The following is an 8,746-nucleotide window of genomic DNA, read 5'->3' as shown; positions in this document are numbered from 1 at the left end:
TGTCTATAAATATAATCCAGATAAACAAAAACACTTTGGAGAGATCCTCAATAATTTTTAATAGGATAAAGATACTGAAAATAAAAGTTTGAGAACTACTGATGCAAATCTTCCAGGCTTTTCTGAATTTAACCTGCTCATCATTTATTATAGAACAATAATATTCCATTATATTCATATACCATAACTTATTTATCCATTCCCTAATTCCAGCTCATTTTGTAGATGAAGAACAGAGACAAACAGGGTTAAGTGTCGCAGTATTTTTTGAGATGCGGGATAGGATAGTTCTAGAAGAGTGGTAGAGTCCAAATATATAGCTACAGTAGGATGACTACAGCTTTCCAGGGTACTCTTTCAACACCTAATGAACAGGAATAATACAGCTAGGAAGCTATAAGATGTTAAGTTTGGTGAGTTTCTTCCCTAACCCTCTCTATTCTGTTATTATGTTTCCAAATCTTCACACACACACACATACCTGAAACCCAGTTGCTGAGCTAACTAGCTTTACTTCAATATAATTAAATATCCAATTAGTTGCCAAAGCTTTCTGCCTCCACAATGTATCTCCCTAGCTACAGCTTCTTGGAGCCACAGATGGACACCAAATATGGCCCTTATGCCAGAGGTGCTGGTCCCTCCTGAACATCCCCAGTAAAATTGTCTGCGCAAATAGGCAAACCAAGTTGAAGATAACTGACAGGTCTCCAACCCATCAGTGTGTTAAGGGAATGTCTGCTCCAAGCATGGGAAGACTTCTCCCAGAAGAATCAACAGATGAGAACAATTTGTTCCAACAGCCACGTGGGCAGCTGAAGCAGGTGCTGTTGAGCACTTAGAGCTTTGTCAGACATTGAAATCACCAAGGTTGTCCACTGCAACCTGAGCTGTCACCAGTCATCCTAATGTGTGTCTTGCTATGAGACTTTGATGACTGGGAGAGAGAATGAGGCTGATAGGTTGGTGCAACTCCATCTCACTTAAATATAATTCATCTACAAGTAAAGACATCATCCATGATGTCACTGGTCCTCTTGGAAAATGAAAGATAACAACAATAGGACAGGGAAGTTGAGTGTCTGAATTAAGGAGTGGTATTTCTAGGAGAAAGGAGGGGTTACTTGTCATAGAAAATGCTAGAAGTACTGAGGCTAAGGAGTGGGATAGTGCAGAGAAAGGAGGAAATGGGTAGAAATCTCTAATTTCAACCAAGGAATAGAAAAAGGAAGATCAATTCAAGAATCCAAAGAAATTATACAGATATTCGAATTGCTTTTCATTCTCTAGCTTCTTTGGGGGTTTAGAAGTTGGGTTTATTGTCTAAGACTTCTTAAATCTGAACTCTATGGACATTTTAAAAAATATATATTTTGATAACATCACACGAACAGTATGTAAGTAGAAGAGATGGAATTCTAACAGATCCCCTGACTTCAAATCCAGAGTCCTTTCTACAACCATATTACTTGTGGACAGAAGCAGGTAATTCACCTTATCCTGTTAAACTCCTGAGCTTTCTCAGGGTTTCTTTAACTATATCAACTCCTGAACCCTATTCTCTAGAAGTGTAGGTTGTTGTTCAGTTATGTCTGCTTCTTTGTGACCTTGTGGATCATATTGTCCATGAGGTTTTCTTGACAAAGATATTGGAGTGGATTACCATTTTCTTCTCCAGTGCATTAAGGCAAATGGGTTAAGTGACTTGCATAAGGTCACTCATCTGCTAAGTATTTTGGGCCTCAGGTCTTCCTGATTTCAGGTCCAACACTCTATCCAGTGAGCCACCTAACTGCCTCCTAAGAGTCAAGGATCCCCATATAAAAAGGTTGCTCCTCTGAGATAATTTTAATTTTAATATCTCAGCTTTTTCATTACCGTATCTAAGTTTTCCTAGGCTTAAGAAATATTTATTTATTTGTTCCTTTATAAAAAGTAAAGTAAAACTTCAGAAGTAATATAAAACCACCAAGTACAGACTAATTGGCCCTCTACATGTATTAATATAATCTGTTTGACAATAAATCATCAGATGAATCCTCAACCTGGCCCTGAATCATTTCGGCCCTGGTTCTAACACTTAGTTGTCTCAATCTTTTTTTCTCTACTTCTAAACAAAACTGGTTTCTTTCTTCTCAGAACAACTCCCCCGCCCCACAGCTACAGATTTAGCAGTCTGGACAGAGCTCATTTGTCCAATTTAAAATCTCAGGTTTAATTTTAGCCAATCAGAAAGCCTCCTTCTCAAAGGCAAACTTCAGGGCAATCCACTCACAAATCCCAGTAAATCTCCCCGTCCCAAAGCCAGGGGAAGGAAAAGAAGCATGCTAGCAAAGAAAATACAATCTTACAAATGGCCCAACTGGAAAGGAATAATTTTATTGCTTTTGGATAAAGGAAATGAGAATCAGAGAAGGGAAGTCATTTGATCAAAGTAACTGAGCTAGTAAATGACAGAACTGATATTAAAAGTCAGGCCTTCTAATTCTTTAGTTCAACATCCTTTTCTACTATGTCAGCTAGATGAAAACATTCATTGCCAAACAAGGCCAAAAAATTATGTATGTATATATGTAGATAGATATATGTATATGTGTATCTATATACATACACACATATATAAATATAAAATGCTTCTTATAGCATTTTGTAAAACTGACTAGTTAAAAGAATTCTGTCTTGAAGAATGCTACTCTTCCAGACCCATATTGGAACTCAATAAATACCATATTGGTTCAAATAAGAAGGAGTCTTCTATACCTTCTTCCCAAAGTCTAACTTATATAGAAAACTGAGTATGGCCTATAATTGCTCCTAGTGTATAGTAGAAAACCTGTAATGTAAAATGTGGTCTTAGATAGCATGGTGAACTTTGGAGAAAATAGCATTTCACAAATCTCATCCATGATTTAAGAAAAAAAATGCTGCTTTTTAAATTTAATGGATGGTCATGAAGATGATTGAGTGTGGGGATGAAGGGAATTCAATTCAAAACCACATTTATGAAATGCCTACTCTGTGTAAAATACCATGCCAGGTGCTATTTAAAAAATGCCTGCCCTCAAGAAAATAATAAAAATTATAAAGAGAAAAAAAGTAAATAAAACATCACATTCATATGAAAACTAAAAGAAATATTTTTCAAAGTGAATGTATTTTTATATAGTCATTTTGGAAAATTTTAAATGATATATCCATAAAAGCAAGTAATTTAGTGTAATTTTTCAGGCTGTTTTTTTCCCTTTCAAAGAATTTTCTTATTTTAAGGCTATAACCTGTATTTATATCAACATAGTATTCACAGATCAATATCAATAGATCTGTCATAAAAATTGTATAAATAGGTATGAAAATGGAACCGACCCATATAAAATACAGAATCTGATGGCTTAACTTGTTGGCCAAACTCCTAGCAAGTTAAGATTAGAATTAAGAAACCTTGTTATTCTTTGATTAATAGCCTCTTCATATCTGAGCATATTATTTGGATTTAGAGGACTTTAATAATTAAATCCTGATATCCCAAAATTTATTTAAAGAAAAAAAAAAGCTTTATCTAATAATTCTGACACAAAAAATAACATTGTCCTTTTCCCTAAATGTGGACTTAAGAGGGAAATTGTTTAAGTAAATCATGATATATATATATATATATATATATATATATATATATATATATATATGTATATATATAGATATATAGATATATAGATAGTACAAATGGAGCATTATTTTCACTTTCTCCATTTTCTTTCTCTTTTTTAAAATTACAATCATATTTTTACTATCTATAGAAGGTTTCAGATAGTGTCAGATTCCAAAAGAAGCTAACATTTATATTAAGTCTAAATTTTGTGAAAAATTGTTTTTTCACCAAAAAAAAATGCTTCTTTTAACATATATTTCTACCATGTTTAACATATATTGGAGTACTTGCTATCTAGGGGAGGGAGATGGGGGAGGAAATGGAACACAGGGTTTTGCAAGGGTTAATGTTGCAGAATTATCTATGCATATGTTTTGAAAAATAAAAAGCTTTAATAAAAAAAAATCCTTCTAATTTGGGTCAGTTTTCCTAAATAACATAGTTTTTTTTTTAATTCATTTTTATCAAGAAAATAATGAAATAGTTTTTAAAAATCCAGAAATAAGACCAGAGAAGAGAGACTAATTTCTTTTTCACTATATGTCTTCCTAATTTGGACTGGATATCTAAGGTATTTCATTAACACTGTGTGTTATATATTTCTACTATGATTATCATCTCATTTTGATGTCTCAGAAAAATCTGACAGGCATCTCTGTAGTTGCCCTGGTTATAGCCTCAGACTACAAGCCCACTGGCCAGGTGCAAGGACAATGGCTGTCTATTAATGTCACCACACCAGCTGTTATCCCCAGCATGTTCAGTGCCTGGGCCTTCATGATGAGAACTCTGTTACAGAAGCATTGAAGTTACTTTTTAATTTTTCTTTTTGCAAAGACTAATCTTTTCCATTCTCTTTGAAATAATTCTTGGCGGAAGCAGGTATCAATTATACACCTGTTTATACAAATGAGACAGAGTCTAAGAAAAGAAATTTAAAACCCAAAGCCCAGACTAAAAAGTCTGAATACACTTTATCCAAATCTTTATACTGAGATAAAGGGGAAAGTAAAATTCTCTAACCTTTTAAAATAAATTTCTGCTGTGCTACTTCATTGTCTCCTGTATTGTAATTCTTTCAAGAAGAAAACATTCTCTACCAGATGGCATAATGAATAGGCAAAATAGTAAATAGAAAAGGACATTTCAGTTAAATGAAATTGAGTAAATTAACCTTGGGACTCCAAATATATAAAATGAAGAAGTTGGTTTTTTATGTAACCTTTGTGAAAGTCTTTCACTATCAAAGATCCTCTGAAATCATCCTTATTGTTATTTCTTATCATGTAATAAGATTCATTAAATTCACATATCATAAGTTTTTCAGACATTTTCCAATTGTCAAAAAGGCAATCTAAGCTAACCTCTTAGGTTCTAGCTCTTTGCTTTTTTCCCCTTGCATAATCAGGAAGTTTATTTTGCTTAAAACTATTCCCTCTCTGGTATTCTTCTAAATCTTGCTAGCTTTCTTATTGTAGTTGATATATATTTTACACCAAACTATTTGTGTGTGTAAGTGTATGTATGTTCAACCAACATTGTTTCAAATAAGAATGAGGTTCACCTGATGTCTATTATCTCTACCTTTTCCTCCATGTTTTTAATTTTTTCTATAGCATACCCCAATTATGAGAGGTAGTAAGTTTCACTCCTTTGCTCCTCCTTTCTGTATCCATTAGTGTATATACACAATCTATTCCTCTGTTTATCTTCCTGTCTTTTTCCTGTCTTAAAATTCTTGAAATCAAACTAATTCATCCTCAAGAGTTGGGTTCTTCTTCTTCTTCTTCTTCTTCTTCTTCTTCTTCTTCTTCTTCTTCTTCTTCTTCTTCTCTTCTTCTTCTTCTTCTTCTTCTTCTTCTTCTTCTTCTTCTTCTTCTTCTTCTTCATTTCTTTTTCTTCTTCTTTCTTCTTCTTTTTAAAGCTTTTTATTTTCAAAACATATGCATGGATAATTTGACAACATTGACCCTTACATAGCCTTGTGTTTTAGATTTTCTCTTCCTTTCCCTCACCCCTTTCCTAAATGGCAAGAGATTCAATATATGTTAAACATGTTAAAATATATGTTAAATCCAATATGTATAAACATATTTATACAATTCTCTTGCTGCACAATAGAAACGAGATCAAAAAAAGAAAGTAAATGAGTAAGAAAACAAAGCATTTTATTTTCTTGATTGAAATTCTTGAACCACCTCCTTCAAACTATCTTCTGAAACTGGCAAAAGGTCTGCTTTATCTAGATTTCAAACCATTAGAAAATTCAATGGTATATATCTGTTATACATACAAAAAACTATATATCTATATGTATGTATATATATATTCACTAGAAAGATCTAAATGATAAGTTTAACATTGAAGTGGTAAGTTATCTTCTAGGATATATCATAGAATCTGTACATTTCTTGTCAAATTTCTTTTTTATCTCCTGTATCCTTAATGGTACACAATAAAACTGAGGCTTTGTGGGATCCTGAAGTGTTGTCTTAGCCATTGTCATAAAAATGATTGAATCATAATCAGAATATTTTTGATATTAGCTATATATTTTTATTTATTATTTTTTATTTACAAAGTAATTGCAATTTTTCCAACATTGACCCTTGCAAAACCTTTTGTTCCAAATTTTCCCATCCTTCCCCCATCCCTTCCCCTAGCTGGCAGGTAGTCCAATACATGTTAAATATTGAAATACATATTAAATATATGTGTGTGTGTGTGTGTGTGTGTGTGTGTTTATTTATTTATTTACACAGTTATCTTGCTGCACAAGAAAAACCAGATCAAGAAGGAAGAGAAAGAAAACAAAATGCAAGCAAACAACAACAGAAAGAGTGAAAATGTTATGTTGTGAACAAAACTCAGTTTCCTCTCTGGGTGTAGATGGCTCTCTTCATCACTGCTCAAGTGGAACTGGCTTGAATCCTCTCATTGTTGAAGAGAGCCACATCCATAATATAGTCTTGTTGTTGCCGTGTATAATGATTTCCTGGTTCTGCTTATTTCACTTATCATCAGTTCATATAGGCTCAAAGCTTCTCTGAAATCATCCTGCTGGTCATTTCTTACATTCGTATGCCATGATTTATTAAGCCATTCTCCAATTGATGAGCATTCACTCAAGACTTGGGTTCTTATTTAATTCCTCAATATTCTTTGAAGATATTAAGTTTCTGAAGGAATACTTATGTCTTTTCTTCCTATTAGAATACAAACACTATGTTATTTTAGAGTCCCAATTGAGCAAATAAATTGAACTTCCTAGTTTTCTCTTAACTTATGTTTGCTTCTTATAGTTATTACTCAGCTCTTATATGTTATATGAAATATACAAAAATCTTCTGTTTCATTAAATATCCGTTTTCCTCCTGCAGGATTATATTTAGCATTGCGAGTTAAATTTATTCTTAGGTGTAAGCCTATATTTTGCTTATTAAAATGTATTCCAAGGTCTTCTCTCATTTAACATAGAAACAGCCAGATCTTGTATGATTTCTTGGTACTTGAATTACTTCTTTCTGGATGCTTGCAGTATTTTTTCTTTCATGTCAGAGTTCTGAATTTTGGCCATGATATTTCTGGACTTTTGCTTTGGGGGGTTGCATTGGGAAGTGATCAGTGGATCCTTTCTATCTCTCCTTTGTTTCTGGTTCTAGCAGATTGAAGCAGTTTTCATTTATGATTTCTTGAAATATAGTTATGGTTTTCAGAAAGTTGAATGATTCTTAAATTATCTCTGTAACCTGTTTTCTGGGACAGTTATTTTTTCATATTAGATAGCTTACTTATTCTATTTTTTTCCTGATCTTTTGATTTTGTTCTACTATTTCTGCTATTTCATGGAGTCACTGATTTCTTTGGTTTATTCTAATTTTCAAGAAATCCATTACTTGGATAAAGTTTACTATCTTTTTTTCCTAAGCTATTTATTCTCTTTTTAGTTCTTTTCTCAGAAGTCTTTATTTTATTTTATAATTTCTGTTTTGTTTTTTCTAGGTATTCATGCAGTCCTTGTAAAATATCCATTTTTTCTTTTGATTCTCTGTTTGCAGATGTTACAAACTTCTACTCTCTTCTTCTTCTGAGGGAGATCAAGATCTACAATAATTCTGTTACTAGACTGAATGTTCTTTGATTTACTCATTTTTATAGTGAGATCTTGAATTGGGGCTTTTTTGTCAGGAACAAGCTCCCTGACCTGCTATGCTTTTAAGTGATTTGGCCTACTTGGTCTTACCTTGGAATACTTAGGATCCCCTGAGTCTTTGAGTCTCAGTATATTCTTTATTTTTTCAACTTCAATTATTTTTTTTTAATTTCATTATTTGTTAAATATTTATGAAGGGTGTCTACAGAACAAAATAAAACACTATCTACTACCCAGATGTTTGCAACCTGGTAGCTAAATGTTCGATTGTGGCAGGGAATATAATGGCATAGTTATCTCAGTCTATTCTGGATCTTTAAGATACTTTATATCTCAGGACAGAGTTCTAGAGGCCTTAGAGCTCTTGGGCAACTGGCTTGTCCTAGTCTTAAGTGCCTCCATGATGCAGTCTTCATTGTTAAAACTTCCAGCTCTTAAATTCTTCATCCTTCTGCCCAGGGATTTCTCAGAGGATCTCTTCACTCTTGATGCCTTTAGACACAAAGAACATTCAATTGCAAGTTACACATGTCTATGATCTATCCCTAGTCTCTCTATGAGGCTTGTTCACCTGTAGTGACAGTGACTTTGGTAGTAGTGTCCTTTTTCATTGCCTATGGGCTAATGACTGACTTTTAATGAAATTCTGGAGTAGAAAAAGTAATTTTCTATAGTTTATTATTGAATTCCTTGATCATTATTTGATCCAATATGAATTTCAGATTTTTTGCCTTAGTAGTTATGAGTTTAAATGTTGTATCAAAATACAGAGATGAGATAAGAAATATTCATTTTTAATTGGAGAATTTATTAAGTTGACTTGACCACACAGAATTAGCATCCAAATCACATGGTCCTGCACAAAACCATATAGGGCTTTTTATAGGGTTTAACAGATCAGAAAACATGTTAGCCTGTTTCTTTATCTGACATTTTTGTGACTGTTT

This window comes from Antechinus flavipes, chromosome 4 (genome assembly GCF_016432865.1).
Source record: "Antechinus flavipes isolate AdamAnt ecotype Samford, QLD, Australia chromosome 4, AdamAnt_v2, whole genome shotgun sequence".
NCBI classification, from domain to species: domain Eukaryota; kingdom Metazoa; phylum Chordata; class Mammalia; order Dasyuromorphia; family Dasyuridae; genus Antechinus; species Antechinus flavipes.
This window is presented reverse-complemented; position numbering follows the sequence as displayed.